The following is an 18,285-nucleotide window of genomic DNA, read 5'->3' as shown; positions in this document are numbered from 1 at the left end:
AAGCTACAGAAAAATAGCTGCCAAGCAAAAACCACTCTCATTCCAGCGGGCCACACAGTGTGCTGCTGTCTCTGCAGGGAGGACTGGAGGGACAACTAAGGAAATCTCTCCTTCCGTGGAGGACCCCTGGGCATCCCCAAGAGCTGGACCCCTTAGACTCATGCCCCACCTCCCTGACCTTCAGAATCCACATCTTAACAAGAACCCCTGGGTGGCTGATACTACATTAAAGTTCATCCTGCTGGGTTGGAGTCCGGGCTCCCTGTGGCTCTCAAAGTCAGCTTCCTGTGATTCCTCCCAACACCTGCCTGGAAGCCTGAGGATCCCTAATGAAGGCAAGGACCTCCAACTTAACCACGGACAATAAGGGCTCCCCTGGAAAGGAGAGGGCACCGGGCTCAGCAGGATCAACTCCGGCTCCCAGGATTCTCGTGCCCTTTGGAACACTCTGATGCCTTAAACACCTTAAGGTCCTGGGTTTGGCCTTAGAAACAGAGGCTCTCCTCAAAGACTCCCACCTTCACTGAAATGCAGTTTCAGGAGCAGTGACCTTAGGCAGGCTGCTTTCCTTTCACCTGCTTGGGAGCCATGGACCTTCTCAGCTGCCTCTGAATCCCACCATAGCATGGGTGACTTCTAGGAAGCATTCTGGGAGACAGTGATCCCAGGTGCCCTGCACCTTGTAATCTATTGTTTTATTTTGGAGTGTGCATGTGTGCGTGCGTGCGTGCGTGTGTGTGTGTGTGTGTTACAGGGGATGGAACCCAGGGGTATTCTACCTCTGAGTGACCCCCCCCAGCCCTATTTTTAATTCTTTATTTTGAAACAGGGTCTCACTGAGTTGCAAAGGGCCTCACTAAGTAGCTGAGGCTGTCCGCAAACGGCAATCCTCCTGTCTCATCCTCCCAAATGCTGGGATTACAAGCGTGCACCACCAAGCCTGGCTCCCTAGGCCTATTTTTAATTTTTTTTATTTTGAAAGAGGGTCTCACTAAATTGCCGAGGGCCTCACTAAGTAGCTGAGGCTGGCCACAAACCTGTGATCCTCCTGTCTCAGCCTCCCAAATGCTGGGATTATAAGCATGTGCCACCATGGCCAGCTTGGAGTCTTTTATTTTCTACCTGTGGCATCGAATTCAACTATAAACTGATTCCAACCTTCCTAAGATGGGTACAGTGATCAGGTCCAGACTGGAAACTGGCAGTAAGTCACTGTAACCTGAGTACAGAGCTTCTGCCTCCTAGAACAGTATTTCAATACCTGAGTAGTGAAAAGTGTTTTTTTGTTTGTTTGTTTGTTTTTATTTGTATGGGGGGATATGGGGGTAGTAGGAGGCATTTTGCCTCTAAGCTTCACCCCCAGCCTTATCGTATTTCTTGTTTTCAAAGAGTCTCACTAAATTGCAAAAGGCCTCCTTAAATCCCTAAGGCTGGTCTTTAATCTCTGATCCTCCTGCCCTGCCTCCCAAGTACTGGCATTACAGTTTGCACCACCATGCCCAGCTGAAAAGTAGTTTTAAGATTGAAGATCTCAAGTTAGTCTCTACGATTTAAAACCTGTGCCCCTTCTAGCCAATTTATTGTTTTTGTTATTTATTTATTTATTTATTTATTTATTTATTTATTTATTATTTGGTACTGGGAATTGAACCCAGGGCCATTCTACCTCTGAGCGACACCCTCAGCCCTGTTTATTTTTTTATTTTTTTATTTTGAAACAGTCTTGCCAAGTTGCTGAAGGCCTCACTAAATTAGCTGAGCCTGGCCTCCAACCTGTAGTCCTTCAGTCTCAGCTTCTCAAGTACTGGGATTGCAAATGTGTGCCTCCACGCCTGGCTAGCCAATTGGCTTGTATCCTTTGCCTGTCTACTTCATCATCTCTAGAAAGGGGTAGGATTCTGTTTCACAGAATCATTGGGGAGCAATTAAGCTGATTTAAATATTAGCACCCAGTCTAGTTCCTGAACAATCTGTGGGTTCAGTTAATGTCACAGGACTCTGAGGCCTGGGAAGCCCAGGCCTGGAATATGACTCCTCCCACACGTAGGAGACTGTGTGACCTGAACCCGGGGAAGCCGGCCAGCCCGCACAGATGGAACCGCAGTACAGTTGCCACCTTGGCCGAATTTCCACGTACGAGACATGAAAGCTTTGGCAGAGATCATTTTCCCAACTCGGGGAGAATTTGCCTACTGTGCATATAAAGCCAAAGAAACCAAACAGTTTCTGATGATTTGATATTTTTCCTGCATACTGGATTTGCTGACTTGGGATTTAGACATGAGTGCCTGTTGGCAAGTGTTTTCTTTGCACATTTGTTCATTTTCCCCATTTGCACTCAGTCACAGTGTTCTTTTTAAAGGCTCCTGTTTTAGTCTTTTTTTAAAAAGTCCTCACTGGGCATGGTAGTGCACGCTTGTAATCCCAGCATTCAGGAGGCTGAGACAGGAGGATCGTGGTTCATGGAAAGCCTCAGCTACTACTTAGTGAGGCCCTGTGCAACTCAGTGAGACCCTATTTCAAAATAAAGAATAAAAGCCAGGCGTGGTGGTGCATGCTTGTAATCCCAGCACTTGGGTGCTGAAACAGGAGGATTGCACAGGTGTGAAGCCAGCCTCAGCTACTTAGTGAGGCTCTCAGCAACTTAGCGAGACCCTGTTTCCAAATAAAATATATTTTTAAAAAAGGTCTGAGCCAGGCGTGGTGGTGCACGCTTGTAATCCCCGCGTTTGGGAGGCTGAGACAGGAGGACCGCACAGGTTCGAAGCCAGCCTCAGCTACTTAGTGAGGCTCTCGGCAGCTCAGTGAGACCCTGTTTCCAAATAAAATATTAAAGAAAAAAGTCTGGGAGTACAGCCCGGGTGTAGAAAGCCTCTGGGTTCCACCCCCAGTACCACCAAAAAAAAAAAAAAAAAAAAAAAAAGGTGTCTGAGTGTAGCCTGGAAGTAGAAAGCCCCTGGGTTCCATGTTCAGTACCACCAAAAAACAAACAAACAAACAAAAAAAAAACCCCAAAAACAAAATAAAGAATAAAAAATAGGGCTGGTGGGGGTGTAGCTCGGAGGTAGAATGCCCCTGGGTTCCATCCCCAGTACTGTAAAAAAAAAAAAAAAAGTCCTCAACTTAAGTAGTCTGTAGTGTTGACCATATGGCATATGGTTTACCAGAACTATTATTAAGATGCCAGATTTCAGTTTTAGAGGAAAGGAAACTCAGATAAAAAGCAAGAGCTGCAAGTTCAGCTGTCAAAAGAAGGAAGATGAAAAAAAAAATTTTTTTTTTTTTTGCAGTACTGGGGATGGAAGCCAGAGTCATTCTACCTCTAAGTCATTCTACCTCTATTTTCTTTTCTTTATTATTGTTGTTGTTATGTTGTTGTTGTTGTTGTTGTTATAATTATTATTACAGTACTGGGGATTGAACCCAGGAGCATTCTACCTCTGAGTTACACCCCTAGCCCTATTTTTTTTATTCTTTAATTTGAAACAGGGTCTCATTAAGTTGTGGAAGGCCTCGCTAAATTACTGAGGCTGGCTGGGAACCTGCGATCCTCCTGTCTCAGTCTCCCAAATGCTGGGATTACAAGCGTGTGCCATCATGCCCAGCCTTTGCCATCTTTAGATAAATTAGACTTGTGATAAACTGGGGCAGATATTCTGCATACAGTGTAGACTGCAAAAGTATCTGGATATCACAAACCTAGAGAAGAGGAAATAGAAAACACTAATACAGTAAAACAAGATTTAGAATCCAGGTCGCTCTGCTCCAAAGATCAGTCTGTTCCCACTGAACTCTGCTGCAAACTTAACACGCGTTGACAATGTGCTGTGGCCGTTAAGGTAGTGAATGTACTGACAGATAACATTCATGAGGGCTACAGTAGTGTGTGTGTGTGTGTGTGTGTGTGTGTGTGTGTGTGTGTTACTAAAAATTGAACTCAGGGTCATTCTACCTCTGAGCTATAATCCTAGCCCTTTCAATGTTTTTATTTTGAAACAGGATCTTACTAGGTTACTGAAACAGGATCTTGCTAGGTTACTGCTAGTTGTGCTAAATTGCTGAGACTGTCTTGAACCTGTGATCCTCCTGCTTCAGCCTCCCCAATACTGGAATTACAGGTATGCACTACCAAGCCCAAATAAGGCTATAGTATTTACAACAAAGGAACGCTCCTTCTAAAAGTGACTAGTGGATGGCGAGATGTGGAATCGCTTCTTGTGGTAGCCCGTAGAAAGGGTTTGTGTATTTAGCCTGAATAAGAGAAAACAGCTAGGCAAGCCTGTAATACCAGTACTTGAGGGGCTAAGACAGGAGGACTGTAGGTTCCAGGACAGCTTCAGCACTCAGCAAGACGTGCAGCAAACTAAAGAGACCCTGTTTCAAAAATAAAAAATAGAAAGGGATAGGAATATAGCTTGGAAGTAGAATGTACCTGCATTAGAGTCCCAGTACCACCACCAGAAAGAAAGAGAGAGAGGAAGGAAGGAAGGAAGGAAGGAAGGAAGGAAGGAAGGAAGGAAGGAAGGAAGGAAGGAGCCGGGCGTGGTGGCGCACGCTTGTAATCCCAGCATTCCGGAGGCTGAGACCACTCGTAACCCCAGCATTCGGGAGGCTGAGACTGGAGGATTGCAATTCAGGACAGCCTCAGCTACTTAGTGAGGCCCTCCGCAACTCAGTGAGACCCTGTTTCAAAATAAAGGATACAAAATAGAGCTGGGGGTGTAGCTCCGAGATAGAATGCCCCTGGGTTCCATCCCCAGACCTGCAAAAAAAAAAAAAAAATACATTAAATAAATAAGTAAGGTAGCTGTGGACAAGATAACAGTCTTCAAACAATAATCAACTCATATGAAGCAAAAGAAGAGATAATTCAGTTTAATAGAGGTAAAATACTTTTTTTTTTTTTAAACCAGGAAATAAACCCAGGGGCATTCTACCTCCAAGCTACACTCCCAGCCCTATTTGTTATTCTTTATTTTGAAACAGGGTCTCACTAAATTACAAAGGGCCTCACTAAGTAGCTGAGACTGGCCACAAACCTGTGACCTTCCTGTCTCCTCAGCCTCCCAAGTATTGGGATTATAAGCCTGTGCCACCACGGCCAGCCCAAGGTAAAACCTTTCTAACAGATCAAAATGTCAAAGGCTCTTTGCTTTGGGAAATTATAAATTTATTCTCACTGGAGAGGAAGAAGAGAAACTAAATAATTGCCATTTGCTAGATGAAATAAAGGATTTTTGTTTAATTAATTCAGCATACATTTGTTGAACTCTTTCTCCTTCCTTCCTTCCTTCCTTCCTTCATTCCGTGGGGATGGAACTCAGGGGCATTATACCTCCAAGCTACACCTCCAGCCCTATTTTTTATTCTTTATTTTAAAACAGGGTCTCACTGAGTTGCGAAGGGCCTCACTAAGTAGCTGAAACTGTCCTTAAACTGCAATCCTCCTGTCTCAGCCTCCCAAATGCTGGGATTACGTGTGCCACCATGCCCGGCCTTGTTGAGCTCTTTCTATAGGTCAGGGATGGTACATGATTAAAGTATCTTCCAGGACAACCAGGCATAGTGGCGCACACTTGTAATCCCAGCCTTCAGGAGGTAGAGACAGGAGGACCCGGGTCTGAGGACAGCCTCAGCTATTTAGTGAGGCCCTCTGCAACTCAATGAGACGCTGTTTCAAAATAAAGAATAAAGAATAGTGCTGGGGGTATAGCTCAGAGGTTGAATGCCCCTGGGTTCCATCCCTAGTACTACACACACACACACACACACAAAATAAAAAATAAAATAAAGTACCTCCCATGTCAGGCATGGTGGCACACACCTATAATTCCTGACACTTGGGAGGCTGAGACAGGAGAATTGCAGGTTTATAGCCAGCCTCAGCAACTTAGTGAGGACTTAAGTAACTTAATGAGACCCTCTTTCACAATAAAAGAGGACTGGGTATGAAGCCGGGCGTGGTGGTGCACGCTTGTATTCCTAACATTCAGGAGGCTAATACAGGAGGATTGCAGTTCACGGATAGCTTCAGCTACTTAGTGAGGCCCTCCACAACTTAGTGAGACCTGTTTCAAAATAAAGAATAAAAAGTAGGGCAGGGGGTATAGCTTGGAGGTGAATGCCCCTGGGTTCCATCACTAGACCCGTAAAAAAAAAAAAAAAAAAAAAAAAAAAAATATATATATATATATATATATATATATATATATATATATATATAGAACTGGGTGTGTATCTCAGAGGTAGAACGCCCCTGGGTTCAATCATAGCACATGCATGCATACAAAAGTAACTTCCAAACTTAAAATTCTTTTATGAAGCCAGTTCTGTTTTGTCCAAACTGGACTAAATAAAACCTCATATCCTATATTATATCACTATACTAGTTGACATAAATATCTTTGCAATTAATTGAAAATCAATTATTCTCCCATTTCTGCCCTACGTAACCCTTGTCATTTGCCATAAAGCAAGGGCAAAATCCTTCTATTAATCAGGATATTGATTCTGTTCCATGCACTCCTTGTGTGCGCTTTCTTTTAGCACTGGGAAAACAGAAAATAATTTAGTCAGCAGTATAAGAACAGGAAGTTGAAGGTTTCCAAGTACACATCGAAAAAAAAAAAAAAGGAAAATAGTACCAACCTCACATCTCTCAGTCTCAGTCCACCAGCCATTCTCTGGAATGCACCCTGCTCCAGTGCAGCAGAGTTCCAAATCTTAACAATTTTGGCCCTAAATGGATTCCCTAGGCTTAGGATTCCTAGAAGAGGAATGGGTAGAGCATGTTACATAGGAGCTGTGGCTATAACTGAATGCAGGTTAGAGTGGCTTCTGCAGACTTTGCTATAAAGAGCTACTGTAAGAGCTATGTTTTCTTACTTGGCCTCCCAACTCATAAAACTTCGGTCAATATTTGCTGAAGTGTAGGGTGGTACAAGCTTAAACAGTTGGAAAAAAAAAACAGGGAGAAACCTTGCGAGATGGAATTTTAACTTTGAACAAGTCACTTATCCTGTTCATTAAAAAGACTTTGCTCTTTGAGCTGAGTGCGGTAGCACACGCTTGTAATTTCAACATTGCATTGGGACGCTGAGACAGGAGGATCACAGTTTGCGGACAGCCTCAGCTATTAAGTGAGGCCCTCTGCAACTCAGTGAGACCCTGTTTCAAAATTGGGCTTGGGATATATCTAGGAGGCAGAATGCCCCTGGGTTCCATCATCCCCAGTATCACACACACACACACACACACACACACACACACACACACACAGCCGGGCGTGGTGGCGCACGCTTGTAATCCCCTCACTTGGGAGGCTGAGACAGGAGGATCTCAAAGGTTCGAAGCCAGCCTCAGCTACTTAGTGAGGCTCTCAGCAACTTAGTGAGACCCTGTTTCCAAATAAAATATAAAAAAGGTCTGGGAGTATAGCCCGGAGGTAGGAAGCCTCTGGGTTCCACCCCCAGTACCACCACCCCCCCAAAAAAAAAAGAAAAAAGAAAAGAAAAAGAAAAAAGAAAAGAGAAAGAAAGAAAGAAAGAAAGAAAGAAAGAAAGAAAGAAAAGAAAGACGTGCTGAAAAAGGAGGTAGCCTAGGACTACCTCCTGGGATTTTCAAACACAGGCCACAAAACCCATTAGGAAATCGACTGAATAGGTTGTATCAACATTTTTATAATTAAATAGGGCAGAAAATTCTACAGTGCTCTGTACTCAGCAAGGGCATTGTCTCCTGAGACTTTTATTTCAGTCTCATATGAATACACATACATATGCACAGCACTGTGAAGTAAGACACATGTTTCTTTATGGGATGCAGTAAGAAAATGTTGAGAAATGCCCACCTAAAAGACCCCATCTACCATTTGAGTCAAAGTAGGACCCCAAGAAGGGAATATGGTTTTAGATGACCTATTACTAAATTAAAAGCTTAATGGTGTATGTGTGGTGTGTGTGTTACTGGGGATGAGACCCAGGAGCCTTCTGCCTCCAGGCTACATCCCCAAGACATATTTTATATTTTATTAGGAAACATGGTCTCACTAAGCTCTGGAGGGCCTCAGTAAGTTGGTGAGGCTGGCTTTGAAACTGTGATCTTTCTGTCTTAGCTTCCCAAATACTGGGATTACAAACATGCACCTCTACACCTGGATGACTGGGGATTTAGCCCAGGGGCATTCTACCTTTGAGCTATACCCCCGGCCCTATTTTTTTATTCTTTATTTTGAAATAGGGCCTCACTAAGTAGCTGAGGCTGGCTTTGAACCTGCAATCCTCCTATCTCAGCCTCCCAAGAACTGGGATTACAAGTATGCACCACCACACCTGGCTTGATTAATGGTATTTTTAAAATGTAATAAATTAAAACCGGGCGTGGTGGCACACACGCTTGTAATCCCAGTACTTGGGAGGCTGAGACAGGAGGATTGCACAGGTTCAAAGCCAGCCTCAGCTACTTAGTGAGGCTCTCAGCAATTTAGTGAGACCCTGTTTCAAAATAAAATATAAAATAGGTCTGGGAATATAGCCCGGAGGTAGAGGCCCCTTGGTTCCATGCCCAGGACCACAAAAATAAAATAAAATGTAATAAATTATTCACAACATAGGCAGATGTGTGTGTGTGTGTGTGTGTGTGTGTGTGTGTGTGTGTGTGTTTGTTTTACTGGGCATTGAACCCAAGAGCATTCTACATCTGAGCTCCACCCCCAGACCTTTCCATTTTTTGTTTTGAAACAAGGTCTAGCTAAATTGCTAAGGCGGTCTTTGAACTTGTTATCCTCCTGTCTCAGCCTCCCAAATACTGGGATTACAGGAATGAGCCACCACGCCAGGCTTATTGTTTGCCCTTTTGAGGGTACAAATTTGTTTTATCCCTTTCCAAGTCTTTGCCCACTACACTACTCAATAAATAATGAATTTTCTTTCTTTTTTTGATATTGGGAATGGGACCTGGGGGCAAGCTACCTCTGAGCTACACCCCCAACCCTATTTTATTTTATTTTATTTATTTATTTTTGCGGTACTAAGGATGGAACGAAGGGGCATTGTACCTCTGAGCTACACCCCCGGCTCTAGTTTTTAGTCTTTCTCATTTTTGAAACAGGGTCTCACTGAGTTACGAATGGCCTCACTAAGTAGCTGAGGCTACTTAGCGAGGCTGCAATCCTCCGGTCTCAGTCTCCCGGATACTGGGATTATAGGTGTGTGCCACCACACCAGGCTATGAATTATCTCAGCCATTAACAGTGACTAAGTCAATTTTTCTGGAACCAGGGCATTTAGCTCTATTTTTTATTCTTTATTTTTTAATTAATTAATTTATTTATTTTTGCGGACCTAAAGATGGAGCCCAAGGGCATTCTACCTCTGAGTTACATCCCAGCTCTAGTTTTTATTCTGGTGTTTGTTTGTGGTACTGGGGGTGGAACCCAGGTGCTTTTCTACCTCCGGGCTATACGCCCAGACCTATTTTATACTTTATTTTTATTTTATTTTATTTTTTGGTGGTACTGGGGTTCCTGGAAGCCCTTCTACCTCCGGGCTACACTCCCAGACCTATTTTTACATTTTTATTTGGAAACAGGGTCTCCTAAACCAGCGCGCACAGCTGGCTTTGAACCTGCGTGATCCTCCTGTCTCTGCCTCCCAAGCGCGGGGATTACAAGCGTGCACCACCACGCCCGGCCTATTTTATACTTTATTACTTGGAAACAGGGTTTCACTAAGTTGCTGAGAGCCTCACTAAGTAGCTAAGGCTGACTTAGAAACTGTGCAATCCTCCTCTCTCAGCTTCCCAAGCACTGGGATTACAAACATGTGCCACCAATCCCAGCTGTGGGTTTTTTTTGTTGTGTTTTTGCAGTACTGGAGATAGAACCCAGGGACATTCTACCTCCGAGCTACACCCATAGCCCTATTTTATTTTGAGGCAGGGTCTCACTGAGTTGTAAAAATCTCATTAAGTAGTAGCTGAGGCTGTCTGCAAACCGTGATCCTCCAGTCTCAGCCTCCCAAATGCTGGGATTACAAGTGTGCGCCACCACACCCAGGCAATTCTTTATTTTGAAACAGTCTCACTGAATTGCAAAGGGCCTAACTAGCTGAAGTGGTCCAAGAAATATGATCCTACTGTCTCAGCCTAGCAAGTACTGCACCACCAGGCTCGGCTTCAAAGGCTCTTAAAGACATCTTTCTTTTTTTCCCTTTCTTTTTTAAGCAGTAACTTCATTACTAGTTGCTTGGGAATTTTCAACTTCCCATTGTTACGGATTAAGAGAACGTGGTTGTGGTGAAACTGGTCCCGGGGACCCCTGGTAGGGTCCTGGACACAATTTCCCTCAAACCTCAACAAAACCCAAAACGACCCAAACCAGAAAATTACCGTGGGTTCTTATCCTAATCTAAGAATAAATATGCATAGCTTGGACATTTGCTGAAGATTTAAAGAAGTTTATTAAAAGATAGAAATACAGAGGATAGGTACAGCTCCATACCAGACTGGCATGGAGGGGTGACTCGAATGAATACACCAAAGGGATCACACATGGACTGAACTTTTTATACCCATGACCTCCATCTTGTTTGCGTAATTCTGACGTAGTGATCGTCCCTGTAAGGTACCTCCCCTTACCCTGTAAGGTACCTCCCCCAACTAGGTGTGGCAAGGTGTCTCCTTTCATGAAGGTTGACCCCTCCAACCATCTTAACTGGCTTATCTATTCGTGTAGATCTGTCTTTAGATAGAGAAAGGCCTAGTTCTCCTCTCCTACTGACTTGTTATTTTTAGCTGTTAATTTACATTGGAACAGTTGCCTGCTTTTAGGCAGAAACCAAGTCCTTGCACAGATTTGTGCCTCACCCAGTTTTTGAAATATATTAATAATCATAGCTTTAATGCCGGGCGTGGTGGTGCACGCTTGTAATCCCCGCGCTTGGGAGGCTGAGACAGGAGGATCGCACGGGTTCGAAGCCAGCCTCATCTACTTTTGAGGCTTTCAGCAACTTAGTGAGACCCTGTTTCCAAATAAAATATAAAAAAGGTCTGGGAGTATAGCCCGGAGGTAGAAAGCCTCTGGGTTCCACCCCCAGTACCACACACACACACACACACACACACACACACACACACACAAAATAATAATAATAATCATAGCTTTCTTAAATCTTCCTAGGCCATTCCCAATACTGGTACAATATCCATTGGAATTTTTGTTTCTTCTTTACCACATTATACATTCCTTCCCTATCTCCATGAAAGTTCTAGTATACAATATTTTATTTTTGTGCACTCTTTGGAGCAACTACAATAATTTTCCAGTATAAGACAAATTGTGTGTGTGTGTGTGTGTGTGTGTGTGTGTGTGTGTGTGTGTGCTGGGGATTGAACCTAGGAGTGTTCTATACCTTCAGCCTAATTTTACTTTTTTTTATTTTGCAATAGGGTTGAGGCTGGCCTTGAACCTACAACCCTCCAGTTTCAACCTTTCAAATACTGAGATTATAAGCATGTGCCACCACATCCAGCCCCAAGGCAAATCTTTTGTAACAGTTTGTGGAAGGTTGGATGTTGAGAAATATTCACACCAGTTATATTGCATAGTTTAAACAAAGGTTAGAAGTTGGGCATGGTGGCACACGCTTGTAATCCCAGCATTTGGGAGGCTGAGACAAGATCGTGGTTGGTGGCCAACCTCAGCTACTTAGGCCTTTTGCAACTCAGTGAGACCCTGTTTCTTTTTTTTTTTTTTTTTTTTTTTTTTTTTTTTGGTACTGGGGTGGAACCCAGAGGCTTTGTACCTCTGGGCTATACTCCCAGACCTATTTTATATTTTATTTTGAAACAGGGTCTCACTAAGTTGCTGAGAACCTCACTAAGTAGCTGAGGCTGGCTTTAAACCTGTGTGATCCTCCTGTCTCAGCCTCCCAAGCTCTGGGATTACAAGCATGTGCCGCCACACCCGACTTTGAGACCCTGTTTCAATATAATGAATTTTAAAAAAGGGCTGGGGGAGGCCGGGTGTGTTGGCACACGCTTGTAAACCCCGTGCTTGGGAGGCTGAGACAGGAGGATTGAGGATCGCGCAGGTTCAAAGCCAGCCTCAGCTATTTAGTGAAGCTCTCAGCAACGTAGTGAGACCCTGTTATCTAAATAAAATATAAGATAGGTCTGGGAGTGTAGCTCAGAGCTAGAAAAGCTTCTGGGTTCCACCCTTAGTACCACACACACACAAAAAAAATAGGGCTGGTGGGTGTAGCTCGGAGGTAGAATGTCCGGAGTTTCCATCCCCAGTGCCGCAAAAAAATAAATACATAAATAAAATAAAACAAAAAATAAAGCTGGGTGTGGTGACGCACACTTGTATACCCAGTGCTTGGGAGGCTGAGGCAGGAGAATCACACAAGTTCGAAGCCAGCTCAGCTACTGAGTGAGGCTCTCAGCCACTTAGTAAGACCCTGTTTCCAAAATAAAATTAATTAATTAATAAGATAAAATATGGCTGGAGGTGTAACTCAGAGGTAGAATGGTCCTGATACATAAATGCATAAATACATATTAGCTTTTTTTTTTCTCTCTCTTTGTGGTACTGTAGACTGAACCCAGAGGCATTCTACCTCTGAGCTACACTCTCAGCCCTATTTTACTATTTATTTGGATGTAGGGTCTTGTTAAATTGCTGAGATTCTTGCTAAATTCCTGAGCCTGGCCATGAGCCTTTGATCTTCCTGTTTCAGCCTCCCAAGTATTGGGTTTACAGTTGTGTGACTCCATGACAGGCTAAGGTTAGCATATTTCATTGCAAGTTACTAGGTTTCCAGAAGTGGACAATAATGTTCTTTTGTAATAATGGCAACAATAACAATGACAATTAGATACAAAAATAAAATATTGGAATGTTTGTATAGATTTGGAGGAAAAAAAAAATTGTCAGCCTGTCCTGGTGGCACACCCTTGTAATCCCAGCGCTTGGGAGGCTGAGACAGGAGGATCGCGCAGGTTCAAGCCAGCCTCAGCTACTTAGTGAGGCTCTCAGCAATGTAGGGGGACCCTGTTTCCAAATAAAATATCAAATAGGTATGGGAGAATGGCCCGGAGGTAGAAAAGCCCCTGGGCTCCACCCCCAGTACCAAAAAAAAAAAAAAAAAAAGAGAGAGAGAGAAAAAATTGTCTCAGGGTGTAGTGACTGGTGGCCCACACCTGTTATCCCAGTACCTGGGAAGCTGATACAGGAGGATTGCAAGGTCAGGACCAGCCTCAGTAACTTAGCAAAACTCCTAGCAACCTAGTGAGACCCTGTTTCAACACAAAAAAATAATAAAGGACTGGGGATAGAGCTCAGAGGTAGACTGCCCCTGGGTTCAATCTGCAGTAGTAGCAGTAGTAGTACTAGTAGTAATAACAAAGCATTTTCTCTCCATACATATAGGTTTGCAATAGAGCAAAATACATTTATATTGCAGAGGTGGGAGATCCTATAAAGCTTCGAGTAAGAAAAGGTTAGTAGGCTGGGTGTGGTGGCGCACACTTGTAATCCCAGAATTTGGGAGGCTGAGACAGGGGATCGCGGTTCACAGCCAGCCTCAGCTACTTAGTGAGGCCCTTTGCAACTCAGTGAGACCCTGTTTCAAAATAAAGAAAATAAAATAGGGCTGGAGTTATAGCTCAGAGGTAGAATGCCCCTGGGTTCCATCTCCAGTACTGGGGGGGGGGGGGAGAAAGAAAGAAAAAGAAAAAGGTTAGTAAAGGGAATATAATTGCATAGTGTCTGTTACCACTTATAAAAGCATGAAAAAAAAATACTGACTTTGTGTGTGTGTGTGTGTGTGTGTGTGTGTGGTACTGGGGATGGAACCCAGGGGCATTCTACCTCCGAGCCACACCCCCTGCCCTATTTTTTATTCTTTATTTTGAAACCAGTCTCACTGAGTTGTGGAGGGCCTCACTAAATAGCTGAAGCTGCCCGAGAACTGCCATCCTCTGGTCTCAGCCTCCTGTATGCTGGGATTACAAGCGTGGGCCACCACGCCCAGCTTGCATTCCTTCTTTCTTTCTTCCCTCCTTTCTTCCCTCCTTTCTTTCTTTCTTTCTTTCTTTCTTTCTTTCTTTCTTTCTGAAGATTTAAAGAAGTTTATTAAAAAGATAGAAATAAAGAAGATAGTTACAGCCCCATGCCAGAATGGCAGTGGGGGGGGGGTCCGAGCCAATTCACCACCCCACATTGTTTCTTTCTTTTTTTTTTTTTTTTTTTTTGTGGTACTGGGGGTGGAACCCAGAGGCTTTTTACCTCCAGGCTATACTACCAGACCTTTTTTATATTTTATTTGGAAACAGGGTCTTACTAAGTTGCTGAGAGTCTCACTAAGTAGGTGAGGCTGGCTTCGAACCTGTGCGATCCTCCTGTCTCAGCCTCCTAAGTGCGGGGATTACAAGCCTGCGCCACCACACCTGGCTGCATTGTTCTTACAAAAAAAAAAAGCCAGGTGTGCTGGCACAAGCTTGTAATCCCTGCGCTTGGGAGGCAGAGACAGGAGGATCACATGGGTTCGAAGCCAGCCTTGCTGGCTTTAAGAGATACTGTTTTCAAATAAAATATAAAAAAAATAGGTCTGGAAAGTAGGCCAGATGTAGAAGAGTTCCATCCCCAGTACCACATTAAAAAACAACAACAACAATAAACAGTGAAGGAAAAGTCAAGGAGCTCAGCCTGTTGTCTGAATTCTAGGTCATTCCTCTATGGTTATTATTCGAGTCCTCTACTAAAATGCAGTGATGTTCTGGCTTATACATTTTTTTTTTGTTTTGTTTTTGGTACTAGGTATTGAACTAAGGGGCAGTCTATCTCAGAGATACACCCCCAGCCTTAACTTATTTTTTCATTTTGAAGCAGGATCTCACTAACTTGCTGAGGCTGGCCAAAAACATGCAATCCTCCTGTCTCAGCCTCCCAAGTACTGGACTACAAGCATTCAGCACCATGCCTGGGGGATTTTAGACTAGTGGTGGATTGTAAAGGGCAGGCCACAGGGCGTGGGTGTTACATGCCTGTAATCTGAGTTACTCTGAGGCTGAGGGAGGGGGAGCACAAGTTTGAGGCTAGCTTGGGCAAGTCAGTGAGACCATCACTACTAAAAACAAACAAAATAAAAATTTAACAAGAGCTGAGGATGTAGCTCAGTGTTGGTGTTGGGTATGGGATTCAATTTCCAGGAGAGAGAGAGAGAGAGAGAGAGAGAGAGAGAGAGTGAGAGAGAGAGAAAGAGAGAGAAAGAGAGAGGGGGGAGAGAGAGAGAGAGAGAGAGAGAGAGAGAGAGAGAGAGAGAGAGAGAGAGAGAGAGAGAGAAGCTATAGCAAAACCCAAATACTTATTCTATTTTAGAATGGAATGAAGGTGAAAAGCCAGAAATAAATTTGCAGATTGTGTGTGTGTGTGTGTGTGTGTGTGTGTGTGTGTGTGTGTGTGTGTATGACTGGGAACTGAACCCACAGGCATTCTTCCTTCAAGCTACATCCCCAGCCCAATTATTATTATTATTATTATTATTATTATTATTATTATTATTTTTGCGGGTCTGGGGATGGAACCCAAGGGCATCTGACCTCTGAGCTACACCCCCTGCCCTGTTTTTTATTCTTGATTTTGAAACAGAGTCTCACTGAGTTGCAGAGGGCCTCACTAAGTAGCTGAGGCTGTCCAAGAACCGCCATCCTCCGGTCTCAGCCTCCTGAATCCTGGGATTACAAGCCTATGCCACCACGCCCGGCACCAGCCTTATTTTTATTGTTTATTTTGAAACAGGGTCTAAGTTGCTGAGGTTGTCCTCCAACCTGTAATCCTCCTGTCTCAACCTCCAGAGTACTGGGATTAAAGCATGAGCCACCACGCTCAGTTTCAGAGTTTAAAAAATGATGAGTCTTGTACAGCGGCACACACCTATAATCCCGGTTCTTGGTTGATTGAGATAAGAGGATGACAGGTACCAGGCTAGCTTCAGCAATTTAGCAAGGCAGACCCTCAACATTTTAGCGAGTTCCTGATTTAAAATAAAAAATAGCCGGGGGTGGTAGCGCATGCTTGTAATCCCGCGCTTGGGAGATGGAGACAGGAGGATCGATCGCGCAGGTTCGAAGTCACCCGCGCTGGTTTAAGAGACCCTGTTTCCAAATAAAAATATAATATAGGTCTGGGAATGTAGCCCAGATAAGGGTTTCCAGGAACCCCACCCAGTATCACCAAAAAATAAAAATAAAAATAAAAATAAAATAAAATAGGCCAGCATCGAGGCTCATGCTTGTAATCCCAGTACTTGGGAGGCTGAGTAGGAGGATCGCAGGCTCGATGCCAACCTAAACAATTCAGCAAGTTTCTCAGTAGCCTGGTGAGATCCTGTTTCCAAATAAGAAATGAGATTGGGTTGGGGGTGTAGTTGTGAGGTAGAATGCCTCTGGGTTCAATTCACAGCACCAATAATTAATACAATAAAATGCATTTGGAGTGTAACACAGATGTAGAATTCTCTGGGTTCTATCCCCAGTGCCAAAAAGAAAAAAAAGTAAGAATCCAGTTTGACTTGTTATGCACTACAACGATTCTATAACAATAATAGCCATGAGAATGAGTTAATCCACAATCCTATCACCCTCATAAATCACTTGTTTCTATTCTCCCTTCCATTCTCTCATGTGTTAAACATTATTCAAATACTTTGCCAGTCTTGAGTCAAGTGCGGTTTGTATACATCCTGAACCCAAATTTGTATTTTGCTTTTTTCTTAAGTTATCTCTAGGACTGCAAAATATATATTCGCGGTATGCTTCAATGGCTGCCTAATAGTCCTTCCTTGACATCCACTCTAAAGAATTACTCCCTCCAAGTATCCCACAGTGTGGAGTCCGCGCTAGCTGCACACTGATTTTGCAGTGCAGGGCCTGGAGGTCGGTCAAGGTTAGGCCGAGGGCTCGGGTACCCGGGGGGCGTACCGCTGCCCCGCCGGGGAGGGAGCCGGGGCCAATCGCGCGGCTCCTCTCGCACCTGCTGTCTTGGCGCCTTTTCTCGCAGACCTCGCCCCGCCCCGCCCCGCCCGGCCGGGGTGCGCGCGCAGCTCGCCCTCGCGGTCCCCCGGGTACCTCGGTAGGTGTACGTGAGGCCGGAAGTGACGCAAGGCCCGGGGGGTCTGGAGGGCGGGGCCAGGCTATAAGCGGCCGGCTGTGGGCGCCATCCCCTCAGAGGGCGTCGGGATCGCGGGTGGCAGCGGGCCGGGGCGGACGGCGGAGGCGTCTGCGTAAGTGACGCGCGGCGGCGAGGGCTCCGCCGGCCCCCGCGTCCTTCCCGCGGGCTCGAGCGGCCGGGGCGGGCGCCGCGGTGCTGTCCAGCAGCCTGGGAGCCGCGGCGGGGCGCGGAGCTGCGGCCGCGCGGGCGGGACGGAGCCGGCCCCGGGCCGGGCTGCAGGTGCAGCGGGTCCTTGCTGCGCCCGCCCCGGCGGCCGGCGGCGGCGGCGGCTCCTCGCTCAGGGCCGAGGGCGGGAGGTGGGAGCCCCCGCGTACCGCTGTCGCCGCGCACCGCCACGCCGGCCCTAGAGGTGCGGGAGCGCGGGGCAGCCGCGGCCGGAGCACGTGGCCGCTCCAGGAAGTCGCCCCGGGGACGGCTGCGGGGTTCGCGGGTGACCTTGGGCTCCTTGCCCTTCCCTTCTGCGGGGCCCCGCGGGCCCTGCTCTCACTGCTGAAGGGACGAAGCTGCCCTTGATTCGGTTACGAGAGTGCCACGGACATTGACATGGCAGTTTCTGGGAACCGTACATTTGGACTCTGGTACCACCAGGTCTTTCTTGCCAGGCTGTCTTAGCCTGACGGCCTGGGAAGCGATCTTTACATTTTTCCAAGGCGGAATCCGACTGGTCGTCGCAAGGGTTCCCATTGAGAATATTTGTTAGCAGCTCTCACTACAAGGTGAGAGATCACAGGGAATGATCAGTGTGGTCCGAGCGCAGTGGAGATCCATTGTGTGCATTGTTTCTGTTGGACAGTTCTCTAAAGTGATAGTGTGGACAGAGGGTGGGTAAGAATATTTAATGACTGCTGCAGGTAACGCTTTCTCCCGGCCCACTGCTTGTAGTGCCCTTGGGTACATCACTTACCCAGAGGACTGGATTGCTTTTTTCTTTCTTGGGGAGGGTTGGGTAAAGATTGAAGTAGGAAATAGTTGTCCTGTTACAGAAGTATTTGGCCACCTGATACTTTAATTCTAGATTTAGATATGAGCTTGGAATACTAGATGCCAATTCATTT

The sequence above is a fragment of the Muscardinus avellanarius genome (genome assembly GCF_963383645.1).
Source record: "Muscardinus avellanarius genome assembly, chromosome: 5".
Taxonomy (NCBI): Eukaryota; Metazoa; Chordata; class Mammalia; order Rodentia; family Gliridae; genus Muscardinus; species Muscardinus avellanarius.
Note: the sequence above shows the minus strand (reverse complement) of the source record.